This window comes from Dromiciops gliroides, chromosome 1 (assembly GCF_019393635.1).
Source record: "Dromiciops gliroides isolate mDroGli1 chromosome 1, mDroGli1.pri, whole genome shotgun sequence".
NCBI lineage: Eukaryota > Metazoa > Chordata > Mammalia > Microbiotheria > Microbiotheriidae > Dromiciops > Dromiciops gliroides.
The window spans coordinates 189552046-189578933 of NC_057861.1; positions in this window are offsets into that span (position 1 = coordinate 189552046).

The window sequence follows — 26888 nt, forward strand, 5'->3', positions numbered from 1 at the left end:
TGGAAAATGTAATTTCTTAAAATAAATGCCTTTAAATATAACCAATTTTTGTTTCCTATTTTCTTCTAGAATGATGTTTCTTAGTACTCAGAAATCAGTTTTTTATATAGTAAAAGAATCCATTCAGTGGTTTATAGTATAGCTTTGCAAAATTCCATCTTTCAGATTGGAATGCTATTTTTATCTCTCTTCTCTCTCATTTTGAGGTATTAACATAATTAAGTTTGTACCCTAATTCTGTACTGTATTGATGCCAATTCTTCTTTGTATTCTCCCATGTTCCAAGAGTTTCTTAAAAGTAAAGCGTGGGTTAGATGTCAGCTAAAGCTTACCTACATAGGAAAGGACTCTTGTTCTCCCTAGATAAAAAGATATGAGATGAAGATTTCTGCCCCATATATCTAAGTAGGCATCTTTCTCAATACAAATATTTCAAGAGGTATTCCTGAAATATTTTAAAAATAGTAACAAAATAACTCATTTCATCTCACACACATCAAATTGACAATTATTGATAAAAGTTGGTGTTGGAAGGGTTGTGGGAAGATAGGCACACTATTGGTAGAAATGTAAATTGTTTCAACCCTTCTGAAAAAAAAAATGGAATTATATGAAAAAACTCACAAAACTGTTCATAACTTTTAACCTGGTGATTCTACCACTGGGCCTAAACCCCAGAAGTCAATTATAGAAAAGTTCCTAATATAGAGTATCAACATTTTCTTAAGTGCATTCTTTGTGGTAGCAAAAAACTGGAAACTGTATTTACTCATTATCTGGGGGAATGGATGAACAAATTTGTGTGTGTGTGTGTGTGTGTGTGTGTGTGTGTAAGAGAATATTATTACATTCTTAAATGATAATTATGAGTAATTCAGATAAACATGGGAAACTTAAGAATTAATTCAGAGTGAAGAAAGCAGAACCAAGAGAATAATCTTCACAGTGTCTACAATAATGTAAATTTAAGTATCCCTAAAAGGCAAGCTTAGCTCAGATTAATTGTAATGAACAACATTGGCTTGGGGAAAAGAGAGGATAAGAAAACTTTTTTCCTCTTGGTTGAGAGCTGTTTTGGTTAACTGTTGTTTTTTTGTAATAAAGGAGGGTTTGATGCTGATTGTGATTCATATCGGGAAATAATTATGACATAAAAATAAAACAAAAGGCATTGATTAAAATCCTATGCAAGAGGGGCAGCTAGATGGCACAGTGGTTAAAGCACCGGCCCTGGATTCAGGAGTACCTGAGTTCAAATCCGGCCTCAGACACTTGACACTTACGAGCTGTGTGACCATGGGCAAGTCACTTAACCCCCATTGCCTAAAAAAAAAAAAAATCCTATGCAAGATCTTATTTTGATAGAACTCCCCCTCCCCCCAATAATGACTGTGGCTAGGTGGGATGATATCAGCAAGAACTCAGCTGGAATTCTGCCTCCACTATTTACTAGCTATATAACCCTGGGCAAATGATTTAACCTCCATCTGTCTTAGTTTCCTCTTCTTTTAAAATAGGGATAACAATACCACCTACCTTCCAGGCTTATTATGAAGATAAAATAAGATCATATTTGTAAAGAATTTTATAAACCTTAATGTACTATATAAATGCTAGCAATTGTTATCATTATTATTTCTTAGAGCACTATCCTCTCTTCTATCTCCATATAGACTCTTCTCAGACCATGCCTGGCAGTGCAGTAGATGGGCTGCAATAAAGTGATAATGGATGTTAAGGGCAGGAAGCCAGGAATGCTCTAATTCAATGGTCTTAGGGCCCCTTTAAATTCTTAAAAAACTTTTGAGGATTCCAAAGGACTTTTGTTTATGTAGGTGTTGTGAGGTTCAAATGAGAAGATAAGTGTAAAATGCTTTGCAAATTTTAAAACACTTTCTAAGTGCGAGTCATCATTATTTTTATTATTAGTCTGAGCCAGCAGGCCTCCAGTCTGGTGATGACTTCCTTCCCAGAGCCCTCTACTGCATTCCTGCTGAACTCAAACAATGTGTAGAATGATAGAGGGAGGCTAGTCAATATTTGACACCTAGCTAGGGAATGGAGGGTAATATATGCACACACTTTTAAGTTGAATCTATATTATTAATACTTTCTTACATCTACATAATCAACAAAACAACAAATAGAGTCCTGATTTGTAGGGAGATTTCTTTGGTGTGAATGTTCACACTGAAAAGGTAACAATTGGCTCTCAAAAGGTATATCAACCAATATTTATGATGTTAGAAATTAAAACTATTTATGAACTCATTAAAATAATAAACCTATCGCATGTTGACACAAATAATGTATTTTCTATGAAACACAATTGTATTTGTCAAAACAAAAAAAATTAATGAGGAGTGAAATTATTTTACATATTTAAAAATCTCTTTAATATCTGGCTTAATAGAAGACAGCTAGATCATTATAACTACCACATTCAATCTGCTGACATGTTGTTTTGGTTGAAATATATGAAGAAAATCCATCTTCACACAGAAAAGGAGCTAGAAAAGAAAGGATTATTTAATAGGCAAATAACTTCTAAGTATTATTGTGAGAATTGGAATGATACTCCCTGCTGGGAGGGACATTGTGAGCTCTGGCCTGAAAAGAAAGCATGTGACTTCAGTGTCCGGAAGTGACCTTTCTGGGGTTTCAAAGGATGGATTGGCATCCGGAAGTTATGTCTAACACCTGTGGGTCTTGTCTATCAAACTTACCTGCCAATTAGCTTGGAGCTGTGTGTGTGGACAGCCCTGTTTCCTGTTTCACAGGGGGCTTCTGGGAGAAGCCATGGGGAAGGGAGGTCTTTTAGTGCCGGATTTGGGGCTTGGCGTGAGGATGGAGGCTTGCTCTTAGATAGCCATATGAAGGTTGCTTCCCCCCCTTCACTAACTTCTAATATATTTTAATAAATACTTAAAAGCCTAAACTCTTGCTAAAGCTTCTAATTTAAGGCTACCTACTCATTAGATTTTAGACATCACAGCTAGAATTTTAGGCCTTACATTATCATGAAAATATTTTTGATCTAATGGACTCTTTGAAAAGGTTTCAGGGATCCCCAAGGGTTCACACACTACACTTTGGGAGCTGGGCCTCTAATTAAATCTTGTGTTCTTTACTTCTGAAAGTTGAGGCTGTCAGTGTTGGAGGTAAAGGATGGTATTAATGAGATGTACACTGGTTTTTTAAACTGGGAGTCATAGCCTGTTTGGAAGCATCATTGCTGTTCCAGGGCTTATAACAGTTTTGTGAGTTCAGAAAATTCAACACGTCTATTCCCTAGAAAGGTAATGTGGTCTAATGGAAAGTGTATTGGTTCACATCCAAGGCTTGGTTCTGATGATTATTGAGCTATATGACCCTGTACAAAGTCACTCCAACAATTTGAAACTTGGTATTTTCCTTGATATGATGAGAAAAAAAGCTTTTGTTGATAATAATTTCCTAGGGAGGCAGGGACATAGTCTAAAATGTACTGTAGCACTGAACTTGGAATGCTGACTTTAGCGTTGTGAGTTCAAGTGCTTTCTGTGCCACCTACTACCCATGTAACTTTGGGCAAGTGACTTCAGCTCCCTCAGAGTTTTCTCATCAGTAAAATGAGGGGTGCGAATGTACTCTGAGGTCCCTTCTGACTTGAGATCTATGATTTCATATAGCTCTTTAAAATTTTCCAAGCACCTTACATACATTATCTCATTTGATTTGACCCCCACAACAACCCTATGAAATAGATGTGTTATTATTAACCAGATTATATATATATATATATATATATGTGTGTGTGTGTGTGTGTGTGTGTGTGTGTGTGTATATATATATATATATATATATATATATTTTTTTTTTAGTGAGGCAATTGGGGTTAAGTGACTTGCCCAGGGTCACACAGCTAGTAAGTGTTAAGTGTCTGAGGCCGGATTTGAACTCAGGTACTCCTGACTCCAGAGCCAGTGCTCTATCCACTGCGCCACCTAGCTGCCCCTAACCAGATTATATTTAAAAGATTGCTATGCTCTATATTATTATACAGATGAAGAAACAGGTTGATAAAAGTTAAGTGACTTTCCTAGGATGATACAGATAATAAGGGCTGAGGTAGGATTTGAACTAGGTTTTTCCTGACTCTAAAACTGGGACTTTGTTCATCATACCACCTAGCTGCTTTTAATATTCCTTACTTCACAGGATTGTTATAAAGAAAGATCTTTCTAAACTTTATAAAGTCTTTTAAGAATGAACTGTTGTTAGTAATTTCAGTCTTAAAAATGGTCAGGTTCTGCGTATTTTGTTTATACTAACATATTCAGAAGAGCCTTATTTATAAACCAGAAAGGCGGTTGATCAGGTTTCAATGAGACCATTAATGAGCAAAGTAACAGGATTTCTTTTGTGGTCCATTCATCCATTTTGTTCATTCTCTTTTCTACCCAGGTGAAAAGTGTACTGGGAAATCATATCAATGATAGAAAGATACTTGGTGAGGATAGGTCTAGAACAACGAAAACTAGCTGATTTGAGGGGATATGAAATTTGAGACACAATCTCTCTCCTCTGTAGGAGTATACCAGAGGACTCATCAGCTATCACACTCTTCCCTGTTAAGTGCTGGTGAGCTCCTGACAAATACTCATTCCTTGGCTACTCTTGTTCTAGAGTCCATGCAGTCCATCACCCTTCCCTTATGACCACACCAACGCATAATGGACATATTGCAATCAATTAGATAAAAGCTTATTTTGCACAACACATTTTACTTTTAAGTGTCAATTCCTGTTGTTGTTGTTTAGTTGTTCAGTTATGTCTGACTCTTCATGATCCCATGGACCACAGCACACAAGGCCACTATCTCTCAAAGTATGTCCAAGTTAATGTTCATTGTTTCCATGACACTGTCTCTATCTAACACCCTCTGCTATCCTCTTTTCCTTTTCTTTCAATCTTTCCCAACATCATTGGTTTTTTCCAATGAGTCCCATCTTCTCATCTTGTGGCCAAAGTATTTAAACTTTCCAATAAATAACCTGAATTAAGTTCTCTAAGAATTGACTATTCCACCAACAATGAATTAGTTTCCCAATATTTCCATATCCCCTCCAGCATTTATTACTTTCCCCATCAATAATTTTAGCTACTTTGGTAGGTATGAGGTGGTAACTTAGGGTTGTTTAATTTGCATTTCTCTGATCAGTAGTGATTTAGAGTATTTTTTCATATAGCTATAAATAGTTTTGATTTCTTCATTGGAAAACTGCCTGTTCATATCCTTTGACCATTTATCAATTGGGAAATGACTCTTATTCTTATAGATTTGAGATATGAGACCTTTTTCTGAGAAACTGTCAATAAAATTTTGTGAATTATGAACTGATCCAACTATTTCGGAGGGCAATTTAGAACTATGACCAAAGAGTTATTAAATTGCCTATGCTCATTGACTCAGCAATATTACTACTGGGTCTATTTCCAAAGATGATCAGAGGAAAAGGAAAAGAACTTATATGTTCTAAAATGTTTATAGCAGTTCTCTTTGTGGTGACAAAGAACTGAAAATTGCAGGGGTACCCGATGTTGGAGAACCCAGAAGGCTTTCTGTCACCCCTCTGACTGAGTTCCCCCTCCCCATACTTGGGCCATGGTCACCGGGCAGCAAGAGATTCCAGAGACAATGCTTGGCTGGCCTCCCAGGGTCCGAAGACTCAGCTGTACAAACTTTGCTCTGTATAGGCCTGAAACAAGTTCTGGCATGTCAAGGCTGAAAGGTTGAAAAATTACTCTTATTCTCTTAGAATTATTCTTGCAGAGACTTTATTTGATTACTTTGTGGTTTTTTGCTTTAAATACTGGGCTATCCCGAATAATAAATCACACACAGTTTCACACATAATGTGGTGCTGATGTGTCAATGATCAATCGTCTCTGATCCTCAACCCCCATCAAGGGCATTGGCCCACAACCCCGACACCCATCAATTGGGGAATGGCTGAACAAGTTGTTATATATAACTGTGATGGAATACTACTGTGCTATAAGAAACGATGAGCGCAATGATTTTAGAAAACATAGAAAGATTTGCATAAATAGTGAAGAGTGAAATGAGCAAAACCAAGAGAACATTGTATAAAGAAAGAACAATATTATTTTAAGAACAACTTTGAGTGAATAAGTTATTTTGGCTATTATAAATACCCAGATTAACTATAAAAGACATATGAAGAAAGATGCTATTTGCATCTAGAGAGAACAGATAAATTTTATACATACGTGCATATACACACATATACATATACATATATATCTCTTTCTCTACCTCTCCATCTCTCTATCTCTATCATCTCTATCTCTGCATCTGCATCTCCATCTACACCTACATTCACATTCACATCCACATCCACATCCATATCCATATCTATACCTATGTTTGCATTTAATGGTGGCCATCTCTAAGGCAGGGGGAGGGAAGAAAAGAATTTTTAAAAATTAAAAACATTTACATGATAACTTTGTTATATATTTAAAAGGAATAGCAAGTTGCACATAATAGAGGTGTAGTTTCACTTGAAATCATCTTTTTTTAAAAGTTATACTATGTTATGGAAATACTTGTTTTATTCCACAAATTAAAAATAAAGTAAAATAAAATTTTAAGAAGTTTTGACTGATTTGATCCCCTTACAGTCCAAGGGACTCTCAAAAGTTTTCTCTAGCACCAAAATTTGAAAGCATCAATTTTGAGGTGCTCAGCTTTCTTTTATAGTTCAACTCTCACAGTCATACATTGCTATCGGAAAAACCATGGCTTTGATTATACAGACCCTTGCTGGCAAGGTGATGGCTCTGATTTTTAGGATGTTGTCCTGATTTGCTATAGCTTTCCTTCCAAGGAGCTTGGTTTTTAAATTTCATGGCTGTAGTGGCCATCTGCAATGATCTTTGAGCCCAAGAATACAAAATCTGACACTTCTCCCTCTCTTTGCCAGGAAGTGATGGGACCAGTTGCCAAGATCTTAGTTTTTTATGTTATGCTTCAAGCTAGCTTTAATACTCTCTTCCTTCACCTTCACCTAAGTGTCTTCTTAAGTTCTCTTCACTTTCTGTCATCAGAGGGGTATCATCTGCCTATTTGAGACTGTTGATATTTCTCCCAACAACCTCACTTTTGGCTTTTAATTTATCCAGCCTGGCATTTTGCATGATGTACTCTGCATATAAGTTAAATGAATAAAGTGACAACATATAGCTTTGTTATACTTCTTTTCCAGTCTTAAACCAATTGGTTGTTCCATGTTTGGTTCTAACTGTTGTTTCTTGACCCCAATACAGGTTTCTCAGGAGACAAGTAAGATGATCTGGTACTTCCATCTTATCAGGACTTGCCACATTTTGTTGTAATCTACAAACCAAAGGCTTTAGTATAGTCAATGAAGTTTAAGTAGATGATTTTTTTCTGTAACTCCCTTGCTTTCTTCATAATCCATTGAATGTTGACAATTTGGTCTCTAGTTCCTCTGTCTCTTTGAAAACCATCCTGCTCTTGTGGTAATTATCAGTTCATATATTATTGAATCTTAGCTTGCAGAATCTTAAGCTTAACTTTGCTGGTGTGTGAAATGAACTCAGTTGTTTAGTAATTTGAACATTCCTTGGCATTGCCCTTCTTTGGGCTTGGGACATAAACTGATTTTTTCCAATCCAGTGGAAGTTATCACAGATCATAAAATTCCCATTTTGTTTGTTACGCAAAGTAACAAACTTGACCATGGTCCCAGAACTATGACCATGTCATAAGCATGGATGGTCAACACTAAATCCCTATTGATTCGAAGTTCTCTCAAAAGGCCAGCTTTCAATTTTCATAGATCTGTAAGTAAAAGGGCATTTCCCTAGCAGAAAATGGACCTTTGGTGTTCTTCTGGGAGGCCTCTCATTCAGGAAGATAGCTGCAGCTGGAATCTAGACTCTGATCAGACTTCTCAAAGTGAATCAGGACTGACATTTTATAATCATTTTCCTCCCAGGTTCTCCTCCCCTTTCCCATTCACATAAAGTAGGTGTGAATTGCCAACCTCCTCATGAGTGGTACAGTAAAAAAAAAAAATCCCTTTGTTCCCCCTCACCAATCACTACCCCTCAGTTCTTGGTTTCCCTCTCTCTCTCTCTCTCTCTCTCTCTCTCTCTCTCTCTCTCTCTCTCTCTCTCTCTCTCTCTCTCTCTCTCTCTCTCTCCTCTCTGTTTAGTACCTCATTTAATTAACTTTGAAAGCCTTTTGAGTCTATCACTCCCCAGAAACAATGAAGAGGGAGTTTACACCCCGGAGGAATTAATCACACCAGTCTCCTAAGCACCTACAGAGAACTTAAGCCAAGGAAGGCTTCAATCTTCTTTGCAATGAAGGGGGCTTTTTGCCAACTGATCACACATGTTACTGAAGGGCTGACAAAAGGATCCTAGTGTCTTGGAGTAAGCCAAGCAAGGCCCAAGCTCTGCTTTTTCTGATCTTTGGACTAGATAACTATTATCTATTAGGAGAGAGTCAAAGTATCCTCAGGAACCTCAGACTCTGAGGCAGGGAAGTCACATGAGCCTTGCAAGGCAGCCCATCGAGAACCAACTAACTGCTGGAAGAATGATCAGATGGAAAAAAATTAAAGATAACAATAAAAATTTACTTTAGAAGAGAAAAAAGAAAAAGTGCACCCTGTTTGAATATTTTCCCAGAATGGCTAGGAAAAGCCTCATGGGAGAAATGGTACTTGAACTAGACCTTGATGGAGAGGCAGAGAGGAGAGAGGAGAATGTTGCAGACAAAAGGATGGGTGTGTGAAAAGGAATGTTCTGGGCACAGTGTGAGTGGGCCAGGCTGAAACAGAAGTGAAGTTATACAGGGGACCGATGTGAGACATACTTACAAAAGTGGGTCAGGGTCATTTTGTGGGGGGCCCTAAACCCCAGGCCACATTTGAATTGCTTCTTGTAGATGAAGAAGAGCTATTTAAAAGTTTTTGAACAGGAGAGTGAGAAGACAAAAGTGATATTCTTAGGGAAAACAATCTCTTTGTGATTTATGGAATGGGTTGGAGGCAGGAAAGCAAGTTAGGAGACTTTTACAATAGTCCCAGTCTGTTGTGATAAGGGCCTGAAACAGGGTTATAATGACCGGATAGAAAAAAAGGGGAAAAACCAGGAAGACATTACAAAAGAAGAACATATAACTTTAGATAAGTAGCACTAGGCAAACGCTGTATGTAACAGCACAGGCTCTACAACCATTTATTGACTAATTCATTACACATTCCTGAGAGGCCACATCATGACACAATTCAGGTGGCAACACTAAGAGATTTACTATCCCAGCTCCCTCCTTTTCTGTTTCCATTTTTTCCTTGGTTTTCATGGAGATCTTTGTTGGCTAGAAGGGGTGGAGAAGAAAAACTATGTACATGTTTGCTTTAGGGTATGTTTTTTGTTCTTATCCTAAATATGGTGAGTATTTAAAGGGGGTGGTATGGATAAGAGGGAAAGAGTATGAAGCAACAGACTGCTATATATATTAAGGGTAGAGGGTAGTCTTACTGGCCAGTCATCTTTGGAGTATTAACTTAAAATTTTACTTGCAGAGATTTAAAATTGCTAGAAATAGAGGGATGTTCTCTATGTTTACCAGCCAAGTAATAAAAAGGAGAGGTTGACCCCAGCCTGTTGATCCCCCTTCCCCAGGTCATTTGTATATTTATTTTAAAATTTTATGACTACTTTTGAGTTTTATACCTTTGATTTATTTATATTTAGAAATACATATACATTTATTATTTTTATACTGTGTTGATACCAGGCTGTTTTAATTGGTAAAGAGAATTTGGGGAGAAACAAAAATGTTACTTCTAAATTCTTCCTTCCTTCCTTCCTTCCTTTCTTTTTTTTTCTTTCTTTGCGGGGCAATCAGGGTTAAGTGACTTGCCCAGGGTCACACAGCTAGTAAGTGTCAAGTGTCTGAGGTCAGATTTGAACTCAGGTTCTCCTGAATCCAGGGCTGGTGCTTTATCCACTGCGCCACCTATCTGCCCTCTACTTCTAAATTCTTTATTCATATTACCCAACTCATATATTATTTTCTATACTTTTTACTTTTACTCCAATCTAATGGTGATAGCAAATGAGATAATATTTGTAAAGCATTTAACAGTGCCTGGAACATAGTAGGTAATTAATAAATGCTTATTCCCTTCCCTCTTACCTGCACGCCCATCTGTTACATTCTTATCTATTTTTTAAGATCTGACTAATGTCATCTCTTTCATGAAGTCTTCTCTGCTGTCTTCAGTAGGAGAGTATCTTTCCTCAGATTTTGTGTAATGTTATGCCCTTCCCATAGATTTAACATCTACTTTGTATTATAGCTATTTATACAAGTATTATTTCTCTCTTTGCTAGACTATAAGCTCTATGAGGGAAGAGATCATACTTTACTGCTCCCAGAACTGGGTCCAGTGTTCTGTACTATTTCTGGAATTTTAATGAATCTAATTTTAATGAATTTAAGTGCTCAGATTTTACTTTGGTTTGGCTGTGGAAACTTGGCTAGACTATGCTTATGTTCCATTTGGCTTTCATCAGCTACCAGTATTGTGCCCAGACACTTAAAAACTGATAATGTTGAATGGACTGCAAGAAAATATGTCATCTAGTCATTCTTGCTTTAAATTTTGATATTTGTGACTTCTAAATCTCTGAGAGACAGCTTGGTGAAGTGGTAAGAGTCCTCTACTTGAAATCAAGAGAGATCTGGATTCAAGTCCTGTCTTTGACTCTTAACAGCTATATAACCATGGACAAGGCATTTAATCCCATTTAACTTCAATTTTTTACCTGCAAAGTGGAGATAATAATATTTTTGTATCTATGTAGTGTAGTGGATAGAGTATTGGGCCTGGAGTATGGAAGACCTTAATTCAAATCCAGTCTTAGACACTTACTAACTGTGTGACCCTGGGCAAGTCACTTAACTTCTGTTTGCCTCAGTTTCCTCAGTTATAAAATGAGGATAATAATAGGACCACCATCATCATCTTCATCATCAGATTATTATGAGGATCAAATGAGATAATTATAAAGTGCACAGTGCCTGGCACATAGTAAGTACTATGTAAATGTTAGTTATGAGCATGATGATGATGATGGTGATCCTGCTGCAGTATTGTTGTGAGACCTAAATGAGATATTTGTAGGGAGCTATGTAAGTGCTATTATTATCTCTCCACCATGGAAGTCCTATTCCAATGCCTCAATGCCTTGTGGAAATAATCCTGGGGCTTCTAAGTCTATGTCAATGTAGGACAAATTCTTTCAGGTTCCATCAAGCTGGCAAGTTTTTGAGGATGGGCCCAACAAGGTACTTACTATATGTCTGAGGAAAAGCTCAGCTAAGTTTGAAGAACTCACTATCAGGTTGTCTTCAGGGTGAGGAATTCTCTGACCAGAGCAACTCTCAAACATCATTTTACTAAGTTACAGAAGGATGATCATCTATTTTAGTTGAGGGAGTCCATACATCAAGGAAATTATAGACACTCGAAAGTATTACTACTTCAAGCAAGGTCTTAAGTAACAACCATGGATTAGTCACATGCATAATCATGTAATTTAAAGTTTACCTAGGCGGTAACATCAATGTGTAAGGGAGCATCAATGTGTTAGCATTAATGTGTTATGGCAAATGCTTTACCTAATATGACAAGGTTCAATGCCTCAAAAGATCTATGATTTCATCTATGTGGATTCATTCTCTACACGTACTGATTACAAAGTGTTTTCATGTTAATACATGATTTCACAAACTGTTGTGGCCAAAACGTCCATTGTTTGGTGGTTAATCTTTTAGGGATGAGCCCCTCTACCCTTAGCTAGGCTGGCTTTCAGAGGATGTTATACCCCAAGTTTGGTAGGGCTTCCTAGAGCTTGGACTTATCTAATATAGACTTTGGAAGCTCAGGGTCAACTCCATGTCAAGATGAGATAATAGAGAAGACTTTAATGGAGGCCCATGGGCTCTATAAATTTTCAGAGGAAAAAAAATCTGAAGATAAATGTACCTCAGAGTAGATATATCTACTCACAAATATATTCTCCTCTCTTGTTCCTTCTTCTTCTTCTTCTTCTTCTTCTTCTTCTTCTTCTTCTTCTTCTTCTTCTTCTTCTTCTTCTCTCTCTTTCTGTCACAAAAATCTTCAAGTACTTAAAAGCTGCAGGAGGCCTGGTCATTCAGGGGAATAAATTGTTCCCTGGGTATTTTGGGATCTGTGTAAAGTCATTGAAAGGAGGAAAAGAAGTGTCCAAATTGAGTTTCTTGCAAAGTCCATGAGAGTGCAGATAATCTGTTGTTTATAGACATTTAAAACCTTTTCTTCTTTTTAAAATTTAAAACATTTTAATCAATGAAGGTCCACCTCTCCTTGTCTCCTCTTTTACCAATAAGAAAGCAAGAAAAACAAAACCCCTGTTACAAATATGTGGAATAAAGCAAAATAAATCTCTACATTGATCATGTAAAAAATATACTCAATCTGCACTCTGAATCCATCACCTCTCTAGTTGGAGGAGAAAAAAGGTGAAGGGTAATTTAGAAAGGTCTTCCTTTGGAGACATGAACAACTAGGCTCACGCTCTGCCCCTGATACATACTAGCCCTGTGACTTTGGGGAAAGTACTCTATTTTCTAATGTCTCCCAGAAACTTGCTAAGACTATAAGTTACAGTCAAGTTAGTGAGATCCATTGTTGGGAAGAATTTTTACTTTGGGAATTTCCATAATGATGAAATCATTGTCCTAAAAAAGAAAAAAAAAAGCCTTTAGGAAGGTCAGGGTTTTTTTTTTTTGTCTGTGGTCCTTAACTATTGTTATATTTGGAATTCTAGATCTCACCTTCCCAGGAAATATAAGCATGTAAGTTGCAGTTGGTATACTCATTGAAATCTAGATTCTTGAAGGCAGGGACTTTCTTTTTTTTCTTTCTTTGTACATGTACCACGTAGCACAATTCCTTGACCATAGTAGGTGCTAAATATAAAGTAGGTGCTTAAATGCTTACTGAATTGATTTTGAGTTGAATGGTTGTACAAAAAAGCTCTCTGTAGTAGCATCCTTGTAGCTAATATAACTTTTGAAACTGCTCACATCAACATTCCACTGTGATATTTGTAAAGCATATTTTACTTTTCAAAGCACTCATATATAGGTTACTCTTATACCTTGGAAATAGCTTCATCATAATGATGACTAATGTTTCTGGGAACGAAAATTTCAAAAGGCAATTTATTGGGCGGTGTAGAAATAAAGAGTCTGTTTACAAAAAAAAAATGTGCCTAACTATTGGGGAATGGCTGAACAAATTATAGTGTATGAATATAATGTAACATCATTATGTAATAATAAGTGATGAATAAAGAATTCAGAGAAGCATGGTAAAACTTGCATCAAGTAACATAGAATAAAGAAAACAGAGTCCAAAAACAAACAATCCCAGTATATGAACCTCCAAGTATATAGATATAGAGGACTTGTCTGTGGTTTCCATTCCTTAACACATGGGGTGTGCACTGGGGAACATTCTCTGGACTATATTTCCTAGAAGATTGTGTATGGGCTCATTGCATGGTGATATCACTAGGTAATTATTCTGTATGTGGAAGAGCTACTGTGTGATAAATTTAAAGGGTGGGGGTGCCCAGAACTGCTGTGGTATAGATGGGAATAGCAAGAGCAGAGCTGTGATTGAAAGAAGACAACCTTACATACAGTTGACTGTGTCTGGAACATAAAGATGATTAGAGAGCTGAAGGAAGAACTGTCAGCCATTTTTCCAGATGGGTCCAAGGGGAAGATTTAAAGAAGCAGTCAGGCATCCAATCCTTGGCCTGTCAGTGCAAAGCAATCATGCCCTTTTGCTAAGCTTGGGAGTTAAAGGGATTAAAAGGGATTTAGTTTATAAATACCCTGGAGGTATAATAGATTTTACATTCTTTGGGAAATGAGTACTGAGATTGTTTTCTACTTGATTTACTCCCTTGTTATTGTTGCTTCATGTTTTTTATCACTTTATTTTTTATTTTTATTTATTTATTTTTTTGGGGGTGAGGCAATTGGGGTTAAGTGATTTGCCCAGGTTCACACAGCTAGTAAGTTGTCAAGTGTCTGAGGCCGGACTTGAACTCAGGTCCTCCTGACTCCAGGGCTGGTGCTCTATCCACTATGCCACCTAGCTGCCCCTTGCTTGATGTTTTAATTAAATGCTTCCCCCCCATTGCATTTATTTGTTTCTGACATGCTTAGCAATATAGTGACACATTCAGTGGGGGCTCAGCCTGAGTTCAAGATAGTTAATCACCCCATACAGTATACAGAACATGGTTGTGGCTAAGAGCATCACTACAAAAATATAGTCAACAGTGAGAGACAACAAACTCGATGGGAAGTCAATGTTAGTACAGCATTGTCAAAGCTAAAGGAGACATACCTGTTTTCTATTGACAATCGATTAATTGCTTTAAAAATATACTTAATAGAAGGTTTTGAACAGAAGAGTGGGTATGTCTTGGGAACTCTGTTATTTTAAAACACAACATATATTAATACATTAAAAAATTAAAGGACTGAATTTTCACTGCTTGTTTTCTTATTTCTTATTTTCCTTCCCATCAGTGGAGGGTTTTTCTTTCTTTTTTCCCTTTTCTAAGCAATGAAAACAACTAGTCTCTAGAAGGGTTTGGATGACATAATTAAGTCTTATGAGTGTCTTGCACATAGTAGACATTTATTATGTTTGTTGAATCAAATCATCCTTAATACTTTTAGGCAGCTAGGTGGCATAATGGATAGAGCGCTGGACTTAGAGTCTGGAAGACCTGAGCTCAAATCTGGCTTCAGACACTTATTAACTGTATGACCCTGGGCAAATAATTTAATCTTGTTTGCCTCAGTTTCCTCATCTGTAAAATGAGTTGGAGAAGGAAATGGCAAACTCCAGTATTTTGGCAAGAAAACCCCAAAAGGGGTGATGAAGAATTGGACGTGACTGAAAACACCTAAACAAAAACAACAATGGGGGGCAGCTAGGTGGCACTGTGGATAAAGCACGGGCCCTGGGTTCAGGAGGACCTGGGTTCAAATCTGACCTCAGACACTTGATACTTACTAGCTATGTGACACTAGTCACTTAACCCTCATTGCCCTAAAAACAAAAACAAAACACAAACAAACAAAAAACAACAATGGTTTTATCTAAATTCAATCCAACAAATATTTATTGTGTCCACTCTGTTCTAGAGACAATTCTTTGTTACTCTAAATTGTAGAGTAGATGACAATTTGCATTGGGTTAGAGAGTTCTTCACTTGGGGCTCCTAAGACCAATGAAATCTTAGATTTGAACCTCCAAATTTTTCAAGCCACTATAGCAGGTACTAGAGATACAAAGAGGAACAAGATAGTTCTTGCCTTACTGAGGAAATAAGGTACATGTACAACTATAGCACAATAGAAAACAATCATCTATGTGTACAAAAATATATTATAAAATGATTAAGTTTATAGGAAAGGTTAAGCAGAGTGGCCTGGGATATTCAAAGAAGGAAGGATCATTTCATAGATGGAGCAGGTGGCACCCCAACTGGACCTTGAAGGAAGAGAAGAATGTCAACAGGATGACTTTGTGAAGTGGAATGAAACTATTTTGGGTATAGGGGACAACATATTCAAAGATAAGAAAGCTGGAAAGACAGGGTAAGATTAAGGATGAATGAGTAGTCCAGTCTGGTTGTAATATAGACTGCATGAAAAGGAGTATCATGGTTTAAGAGGAGTAAAGGTTCCAATAAGATTGTGGAGGGCCTTGAGTGCCATATTCCCAACCTCACTCACATAATTAATGTTAAATTATTGATTTTCTTATTGGACAACTGTGATATCAAATGACTGGGCCATTCAAGATGGAAAAATTATTAATTTAATGATTTTGAAACTTGATTTTAATTATTGTTACCAATGGCAATTATGTATGGCTTTCATTTGAATCATTATGTGTCATTAAGTAACCCTTGTTCTTAACCTGGGGTATATGAACATCTTTTTTTTTTTTTTTTTGCAGGGCAATGAGGGTTAAGTGACTTGCCCAGGGTCACACAGTAGTAAGTATCATGTGTCTGAGGTCAGATTTGAACTCAGGTCCTCCTGAATCCAAGGCTGCTTCTCTATCCACTGCACCACCTAGCTGCCCCCATGAACCTCTTTAAAAAAAAATGATAACTGTATCATTATCATAATATAATATAATATAATAATTATATATATAGTTGATTTCCTTTATGTATTCATATAGATTCTATTTTATGCATTTAAACATTTTATTTTGAAAAGGGGTCCATAAACTTCACCAGGCTGCCAAAAGAGTCCATGACAAAAAAAATATTTAAGAACCCCTGGCCTATAGAGAAACAGAAGCAGTGATAATTACTAGGAGCATGTCAGGATGTTATAGAACTAAAAGGTGAAGCCAAGTAAATAAGAATCAGAAAATCATAGAATTTTAGAATGGCAGGGTTGAAAAGGATCTCAGAAACCAGGAAAATTCAATTTATACTTGACAAAGAATTCCATAGACAATATCACCAATGAGTTATCCAGCTTCTACTTTTTTTCCAGACTTATTTATTTGATTTTTAATTTGTGGAATAAAACAAGCATTTCTATAACATAATATAATAAAAAAATGATTGCACATGAACTAAAAATCTATTATGTACTACTTGCTATTCCTTTTAAATGTATAATAAAGTTATTGCATAAATTTCTTCTTTTTCCTTTTTTTTCTTCTCTTCTCACTCCCTACCCTAGAGATGGCCATCATTAGACATAAATAGGTATATAGATAGATAGGTGTAGGTATAGGTATATGTATATATATATATGTAACATTTTTCTATACAGATGCATATAGCATCTTTTTTCATGTTTTTTATAATTAATTTGGGTATTTATAATAGTCAAAATTACTTATATGCTCAAAGTCAATCTTAAAACAATATTGCTATTACTGTGTACAATGTTCTCTTGGTTTTGCTCATTTATAAGGCATTTTTCCTTACATCAATACTAAATCTGCTTGCAGGGCATTTTGCTGGTTGTCATGTATCTATAATAAAGGCAAGATTGCAACTAGGTGGGAGAAAGAAATGGCCATAACCTCTGGGGTTAGCTTTTGCGCTTATTCAGATCCATTTATGTGGGAAAACCCAAAGGATGTTGGGGACCAGAAGAACTGCAGTGGAATGGAGCCATAGAATTCTGTAGTGTTTCTTTGGCATAAACTCTTCCTTCTGCATTCCCACACCTCCACATTCCCATTTCCAGTTGGATTTTATGGCATAGCATCTCCATAGAATTAAAGAAGTGTTATAAGGATTTTCAAACCCTGATAGAAAATTGAGATTAAAACCCTGCCCCTGGTGAGCAGGAAGAGTGAGTGAATCTTGGGATACAAGTTAAGATGCACAAGGAAATGTAAGTTAAATGTAAGCCTCTTCTTTTTGAGGGGAAAAGCTTATCACAACTAAGGCTCTGAGAATAGATGGATTTTCCTTCTGTGGGAAAAATTATCTAAGGGTTTTACTCTAGTTTGCACTTTGTGAATCTATTGCTTGCTCTCTTTGCACTGGCAAAGAATTGGAAATTGAAGGAATGCCCATCAATTGGGGAATGGCTGAACAAGTTGTGGTATATGAATGTAATGGAATACTATTGTGCTGTAAGAAACGATGAGCAGGCAGATTTCAGAGAAACCTGGAAGGACTTACATGAACTGATGCTAAGTAAAGTGAGCAGAACCAGGAGAACATTGTACACAGTAACAGCAACATTGTGTGATGATTAACTGTGATAGACTTAGCTCTTCTCAGCAGTGCAATGATCCAAGACAATTCCAAAGAACTCATGATGGAAAATGTTCTCCACATCCAGAAAAAAGAACTCTGGATTCTGAATACAGATTGAACCATACTGTTTCTATTTTTGTTTTTTTAGGTTTTTCCCTTTTGTTTTGATTATTCTTTCACAACATGACTAATGCAGAAATACATTTAATCTGATTGTACTGTCCTGGGGAGGGGGGAGAGAAGGGAGGGAGGGAGAAAAATTTGGAACTAAAAATCTTATTAAAGCAAATGTTGAAAACTATCTTCATATGTAACTGGAAAATAATAAAATACTTTTATGATTAAAAAAAGAAACTGTTGCTTTAAAAGAGTTATAGTAAATAAATAAATATATAAAAGAGCTATAGCATTAGCCTCTGGACTCTACCTAAAAGGAAACTGGTAGATCCCCTTCTTCCACTAATGGGAAAGAGGTTGCTCCATAGCCGAGAACTCTAGCTGACACCAGAAGCAGAGACAAACTCCCAAACCACATCTAGATGTAAACTCCTTGAGGGCTGACTGGCTCTCTCTCTCTCATTAATCTCCCATACTTTGCACAGTGACTGACATATAGTAGGTGCTTTTTTCTCCCCACATTTTGGTAATTGTCTTTAATATGGTTTATTTATTTATTTACTTACTTGTTTGTTTGTTTATTTATTTATTTCCGTTACATGTAAGGGTAGTTCTCAACTTTTGTTTATATAAGCTTTCCAATTTCAGATTTTTCTCCCTCCCTCCCCTCCCTCCTCCTTCCTCTAGACAGCAGGTAATTTGATATAGATTATATATATATACACATATATATATAATAACATTAAACATATTTCTGCATTAGTCATGTTATAAGAGAAAAATCAGAGCAATGAGGAAAAACCTCAAAATAGAAAAACAACAGCACCAAAAACAAAAGAAATAGTATGGTTCATTCAGCATCTATACTCCATAGTTCTTTTTTTTTTTCCCCTGGATTTGGAGATCCTCCTCCATCATGAGTTCCCTGGAATCCTTCTGTACTATTGCATTGGTGAGAGGAATATAGTCCATCACAGTAGGTCAACACACAATGTTGATGATATTGTGTACAATATTCTTCTGGTTCTGTTCATCTCACTCATCATCAGTCCACGCAAGACCCTCGAGGTTTCTCTGAACTCCTCCTGTTCATTGTTTCTTACAGCACAATAGCATTCCATTACTTTCATATACCACAACTTGTCCAGTCATTCCCCAATTGATAGGCATCCCCTCAACTTCCAATTCCTTGCCACAACATAAAGGGCAACTATAAATATCTTTGTACATGTGGGTCTTTCTCCCCTTTCCATGAGCTCTTTGGGAAAAAGACCCAAAAGTGGTATTGATGGGTCAAAGGGTATGCAGAGCTTCACAGCCCTTTGGGCATAATTCCAAATTGCTCTCCAGAATGGTTGGATCAGTTCACAGCTCTACCAACAATGCATTAATGTTCCCATTTTCCCACAGCTTCTCCAACATTTATTATTTTCCTTTTTTGTCATTTTAGCCAATCTAATAGGTGTCAGGTGGTACCTCAGAGTTGTTTTAATTTGCATCTCTCTAATCATTAGATATTTAGAGCATTTTTTTATATGGGAATAGATAGCTTTGGTTTCTTCATCAGAAAACTGCCTGTTCATATCCTTTGACCATTTCTCAATTGGGGAATGACTTGGATTCTTATAAATTTGATTTAGTTCCCTATATATTTTAGAGATGAGGCCTTTATCAGAAGTACTGGCCTCAAAAATTGTTTCCCAGCTTTCTGCCTCCCTTCTAATTTTGGATGCATTGCTTCTGTTTGTACAATTTTTTTTAAATTTAATGTAATCAAAATCATCCATTTTGCATTTTATAATATACTCTATCTCTTGTTTGGTCATAAACTGTTTTCCTTTCCAAAGATCTGAAAGGTTGACTATTCCTTTCTCTACTATTTTTCCTATGGTATCACCTCTTATGTCTAAATCGTGTATCCATTTTGACCTTATTTTAGTATAAGGTGTAAGATGTTGGTCTATGTCTAATTTCTGCCATACTATCTTCCAGTTTTCCCAGCAGTTTTTGTCAAATACTGAGTTCCTATCCCAGAAGCTGGAGTCTTTGGGTTTATCAAACACTACATTACTAGTGTCATTTACTACTGAATTTCCTGTGCCTAGCCTATTCCATTGATCTACCACTCTATTTTTTAGCCAGTACCAGATAGTTTTGATGACTGCCACTTTATAGTAAAGCTCCAGGTTTGGTACCGCTAACCCACCTTTCTGTGAATTTTTTTTCATTATTTCCCTGCATATTCTTGATTTTTTGTTTTTCCAGATGAATTTTGTTATTATTTTTTCTAGCTGTATAAAATAATTTTTAGGTAGTCTGATTGGTATGGCACTGAATAAGTAAATTAATTTAGGTAGTATTGTCATTTTTACTATATTAGCTCTGCCTATCCATGAGCAAATGATATCTTTCCAATTATTTAGATCTGATTTGATTTGTATGAAGAGTGTTTGGTAATTGTGTTCATAGAGTTCCTGGGTTTGTCTTGGCAAGTAGACTCCCAAGTATTTTATATTATCTACCATTACTTTAAATGGAATTTCTCTTTCTATCTCTTTCTCTCTTTTTTTTTTAAGTGAGGCAATTGGGGTTAAGTGACTTGCCCAGGGTCACACAGCTAGCAAGTGTTAAGTGTCTGAGGCTGGACTTGAATTCAGATCCTCCTGAATCCAGGGCCGGTGCTCTATCCACTGTACCACCTAGCTGCCCCTCTCTTTCTATCTCTTGATGCTGGACTTTGTTGGTCATGTATAGAAATGCTGATGATTTATGTAGATTTATTTTATATCCTGCTACTTTGCTAAAGTTGTTAATTGTTTCAAGTAATTTTTGAGTTGATTCTCTAGGATCCTTTAGGTATACCATCATATCATCTGCAAAGAGTGATAGTTTTGTTTCCTCCTTGCCTATTCTAATTAATTATTTTTTTTTAGTTAGGCAATTAGGGTTAAGTGACTTGCGCAGGGTCACACAACTAGTAAGTATTAAGTGTCTGAGGTCACATTTGAACTCAGGTACTCCTGACTCCAGGGCCGGTTCTCTATCCACTGCCCCCCTCCTTTCCTATTCTAATTCCTTTAATTCCTTTTTCTTCTCTGATTGCTAAAGCTAACATTTCTAGTACAATATTAAATAAGGGGTGATAACGGACATCCCTGTTTCACCCCTGATCTTATTGGGAAGGCCTCTAATTTATCTCCATTGCATATAATGCTTGCTGATGGTTTTAGGTAGATACTGTTTATTATTTTAAGGAAAGCTCCACCTATTCCTAAGCTCTCTAGTGTTTTTATTAGGAATGGGTGCTGTATTTTGTCAAAAGCTTTCTCTGCATCTATTGAGATAATCATATGATTTTGGTTAGTTTTCTTATTGATGTGGTTGATCTTGTTAATAGTTTTTCTAATATTGAACCAGCCTTGAATTACTGGTATAAATCCCACCTGGTCATAGTGTATTATCCTGGTGATCACTTGCTGTAACCTCCTTGCTAATATATTATTTAAGATTTTAGCATCAATATTCATTAGGGAAATTGGTCTATAATTTTCTTTCTCTGTTTTTGCTTTGCCTGGTTTTGGTTTCACCACCATATTTGTGTCATAAAACGAATTTGGTAGAACTCCTTCAGCCATTTTTCCAAATAATTTGTGTAATATTGGAATTAATTGTTCTTTAAATGTTTGGTAAAGTTCACCTGTAAACCTGTCTGGCCCTGGGTATTTTTTCTTAGGGAGTTCATTAATGGCTTGTTCAATTTCTTTTTCTAATATGGGTTTATTTAAGGATTTTATTTCCTCTTCAGTTAACCTGGGCAGTTTGTATTTTAGTAGGTGCTTTTAATAAATGTTTATTGAACTGAATCTCAAGTGGAATCAGCCATATCTGATGGTGACCACAGGACCAGTGGAGCACCATTTAAGAGTGACTGCCCAAGAACAACAGGGAACAAAAGACCAAGCAGAAATGACACACTGTGTGTGGAAACCTGGAAGAAACTTTACACAATACTGGATTAGTGGTGAACATTCCTAGCAGAAACAGTATGAGGACATTACCAGAAGACATGAATTACCTTGGTGTATTGGAGGAAACCTGAGTTGCTCCTCTATACATGTACCCTGGTCTTTCATATTCTCTAGATGTGTCCATTCTTCCCACTGATGGTGTATTTGTAGAAGAGTGTGCCCCATGTTTATGGGACAAATGTTTTGTTGTTACTGGTACACCAGAAAGAACACTGGATTTGAAACCGGAGGACCTGGACTGGAATTCTAGATCTGCCACTTACTTTGGGATCTTGGGTAAATCATATCTCTTTGGGCCTCAACTTTTCATTTGTATGATGAAGGAACTAGTGTCAAACACACAGCCCACCACACTAAAGGGCCTAAAACTAGATTAAAATGTCATTGGGAAATATTTAACAGGAAAAATAAAAATATTATAGAAAATAGATAATGTTAATATGAGGCTTTCTAAGTCAAAATGTAACCTGCAGGGAAGCCTGTGTAAGGTTTACTGGTTCCCAATTCTATTTGAGTTTGACATCATTGGACTAGATGACCCCTGAGATTTATTTCTGCTCTATATCTACAATAATATGATATTTCATTAAAAAGCTTTTGCCCAAAATCAATGCAGTTAGAATTAAAAGGCAAACAGTTAACTGGGCAAAGGGTTTTTGTAATAAATTTCTTGGATAAAGGTCTGATATCCAAAATATATCTATAGAATTGCTATAAGATATAAGAACAAGATCTGTTACCTAATAGATAAATGATCAAAGAATTTGAATAGTCATTAGAGATACAAAGTTATAAGAAATACAAGTATAAAAATGCTTCAAATTATTAATCATAAGGCAAATATGAATTATAATATCTCTATGATTTACCTTACAATTGCCAACTTGGCAAAAGTGACAGGGAGATAAATTTGATACAATGCATGGTGGGAAGAATAATGGACAGAGGAAATTTCAGTCTTGCCTCATTCATGCCCTCACCTAGCTCTGGTGAGTGCATTCCCCTGGGTGCTGTGGTGATCACACCCTTTCTGGTCAGACAACCCCCTGACCTAGAAACCAGGGACAGGTAGTACTCCAAAGGACAGATCAGAACAGGGGTTGGAGCTGGAACTGCTGTGAAGGCCAGCCATGACTCTACCCCCATCATAAATTCTTTGAGGTCAAGGACTGTAAATCATACTAAATGCTTCATTTCTCCAGTACAGAGCACAGAGCACTGTCAACACTCAATAAATGTTTGTTGTGGAACAGCTAGGTGGCGCAGTGGATAGAGTACCAGCCCTGGAGTCAGCAGTACCTGAGTTCAAATCCGACCTCAGACACTTAAGACTTACTAGCTGTGTGACCCTGGGCAAGTCACTTAACCCCAATTGCCTCACCAAAAAAAAAAAGTTTGTTGTTGGCTATAAAATAGTTTCCTATCAAACAGATAATCTACCCCCTGCCTCCCATAACTAACAAGAGGGACTCCTCCTCAGTCAAGGACTATAGAAGCACTTGCACACCCTTCTAATTAAAACTTTGGAGCTGACTTGGCTTATATCTACTCTATCTACTGACTCCTTTCTGTTGCTCACTAACACACTCATGAATTCTCCATCCTTAACTTGATCAGACCATCCCCACTCTCTATAGAGAGTGCCTTCTCAGATAAACTTGAAAAAGTCAGCTTTACTAGGTGCCTCCACATGCTCTTTTCTCACTCTCTTCGAAACCCTCTATAATCTGCCTTCCAACCTTATCATTCAACAGAAACTGCTTTCTTCAAAGTTACCAGTGATCTCTTCATTCTTAGATTTGACAGAAACTAATTATCTTTTTCACAAACTTCATCCTTTTTGATCTCTCTGTTGATCACTCTCTTGTCTTGTACTTTCTCACTTGGTAATCCATTAGCTCCCATAGATTCTATTAGTAAACCTCCATGAATGAGTCCCAGATCTTTATATCCAGCCCTAATCTCCCTCCTGAATTCCAGTCTCATATCATCATGTGCCTTTTGGATATCTTGTATTGGCTGTCCCATGAAACTTAACATGTTCAAGACAGAACTCCTTATCTTTACCCTTAAACCCAATCTTCTTCTAACCTTTCCTACTACTGTTGAGGACACCACCATCTTACCAATCATGAAGAATTAACAACTTTGGTGTCATATTTGATCCTGGAGGTAATAGGGGACCATTAAAGCTTGTTGAGTGTGTGTGTGTGTGTGTGTGTGTGTGTGTGTCTGGAGTGGGGGAGGGGAACTACACCTTGACATAGACCTCCTCTTTAGGAGAATCATTTTGGCAGCAGAGTGGAGGATGGATTCGTGTGATTGGAATGGGCAGAGACTTGAGTCAGGGAGACCAATTAGAAGGTTCTTGTAATAGTAGAGGTAAAGGGGCGGCTAGGTGGCGCAGTGGATAAAGCACCGGCCCTGGATTCAGGAGTTCCTGAGTTCAAATCCGGCCTCAGACACTTGACACTTACTAGCCGTGTGACCTTGGGCAAGTCACTTAAGCCCCATTGCCCCGCAAAAAAAAAAAAAAAAAAAAAAATAGTAGAGGTAAGAAGTCATTAGGATGTTGACTATGTGAATAGAGAGGACATATAGTATTTTATACTTAATTATTTATTTACAAATATCATAATTTTGAAGGCAGGGGCTATTTTTTACTTTGTTCTTTATATATATGCTATCTGCCACATTATCTTGCACATGGTGGACTCAACCCATGTTTGTTATTTGGGGTTTTTGGGGGGGGGATCAATTTTTAGGATAGATTTTAAAAAACTTACTATTTATTTTTGAACATTTAAAAAATTTTGAGTTCCTAATTCTCTCCCACCTTCACATCCCTCACTTACCCATTGAGAAGGAAAGCAATAGGATATTAATTATACATGTGAAATCATGTAAAACACATTTCTATATTATCCATGTTGCAAAAAAGCAAGAAAAATAAAGCTAAAAATTATACTATTATTTGTTGTTGATAAAAATTGTTAACATTTAAATCTCTTGGTTCCTATTTTTAAAAAAGATCATCATATGATTCATTTTAACATGTCAACATGTCTTGCTTTGTTGGGTCCCCATCTCCTTTTGGTCCCTGATGCTGTTTGGGGAAGCATTATATTGGTAGATAGGTTGGTCTAGAGAGATCTGCTCTGGACTCCCACCTTGGTAACTACATATTGCCTTAAATGCCCTAATTGGAGCCAAAGAAGATTGAGCAACCAATTTATTCTCTCTCACCTGGCTTTGTTGTACATTTCAGTCTCTGGATTTATTTGACTTTCTATCCCAATAGAGAAATTATTCCCTTTTGGTGGGGCATAGCTGAACAAAGGTGAGGCTGAACAGGTGAGGTAAGGCAGGTCAGCCAACCTTTGCAGAGGTCAGAAGAGAAGGCTTCAAAAACAACACACCATAACCCTTTTTACTGGTGTGGAAGAAGAAAAAGAAGGTTTCTATATTTACAAACCTTTATTTCAAATGTAAAGAGGAAAGTCAGGTCTAACACTTGTGTTTTGCTTTCCTTTTCTCCAGCTCTTCTGCAGGGTCAACTAATCAATGACTAACAATCAATCAATAAGCATCGAACAAATACCTACTATGTACCAAGCACAGAGATCATGCAGTCTTGGAACCCCCAGGCCAATGATAGACTAGCAAACAGATTGTAAAGTCTCTGTTTTGAGATTTCACTATTTGACATATGCCTCTCAATGATCTCTTTTGGTCACTGACAAAAAAAGAAGCTCCATCTACAACAAATATTTACAGTAACACTTTTTGTTTTGGCAAAGAACTGGAAAAAAGAAGATGCACATTGATTGGGGAATGACTAAATAAATCGTGGTACAGGAAAGTAATGGAATATCATTGTGCTATGTGCATGTATTTCACTAAGCCCGTTGCCTCCAACTTCCTTTCTGACTCTAGCTTTGAGAATAGCAACTGGGGCAGCTAGGTGGTACAGTAGAAAGAGGACTGGTCCTGGAGTCAGGAGGATCTGAGTTCAAATATGACCTCAGAAACTTACTAGGTATATGATCCTGGTCAAGTCACTTTACCCCAATGGTGTGTGTGTGTGTGTATGTGTGTGTGTGTGTGTGCGCGAGAGAGAGAAACAACAAAATCAATATTATTGTTATTTGTGAAGACATGTCAATCAATTGCCCTGTTATGCCAATTTCCATTTTCTCTGACTTCCCTGTCCAAAACACTTCTCCTTAACCACCATTCCCCAATATGTTGCCTTCTCTTATTAAAATATAAGCTCCCTGAGGGTAGTGATTGCTATGCTTGCTTGTGTTTGTTTATTGGACCCTTCAAGTTAGACTATGATAAGCAAACAGGAATGGCACAAAATGCTAGAATCATTCCAAGAAAGGAGAGATTATTTGTAATACATTAGTGGGTGCTTGTCATGTTGGTATTTGAAAGTTTTTGTCATAGTTGAAGTTCCTGCCTAAGCATATGCTTTTTCTTAAACTAGATCATAAGCCTGCACATAGAATGCATTTCAGAAATGTTTGTGTAATGGAGTAATGAGCCAAAGAGGGATCAGTTCAGGGAACATCTGTGTTTAGTGAGCCTAATTCTGAAAGTGCCTTATGTGAATGGAAGGGTTTGGCACTCCAATTCAGAGCACACCCAGGTCTGCTATGACTGTTTCCAGTCCAATAACCAGATAGCAAGAAATGGTCTTTTGATTGGCTGAACCAGAACTAGTTGTGCATTCAAAAGGTACTTGCTAGTCCAAAATGAGCTTATTCATTCTTTTCCCTGATTAGCTGATTTCCAGTGAGAAGG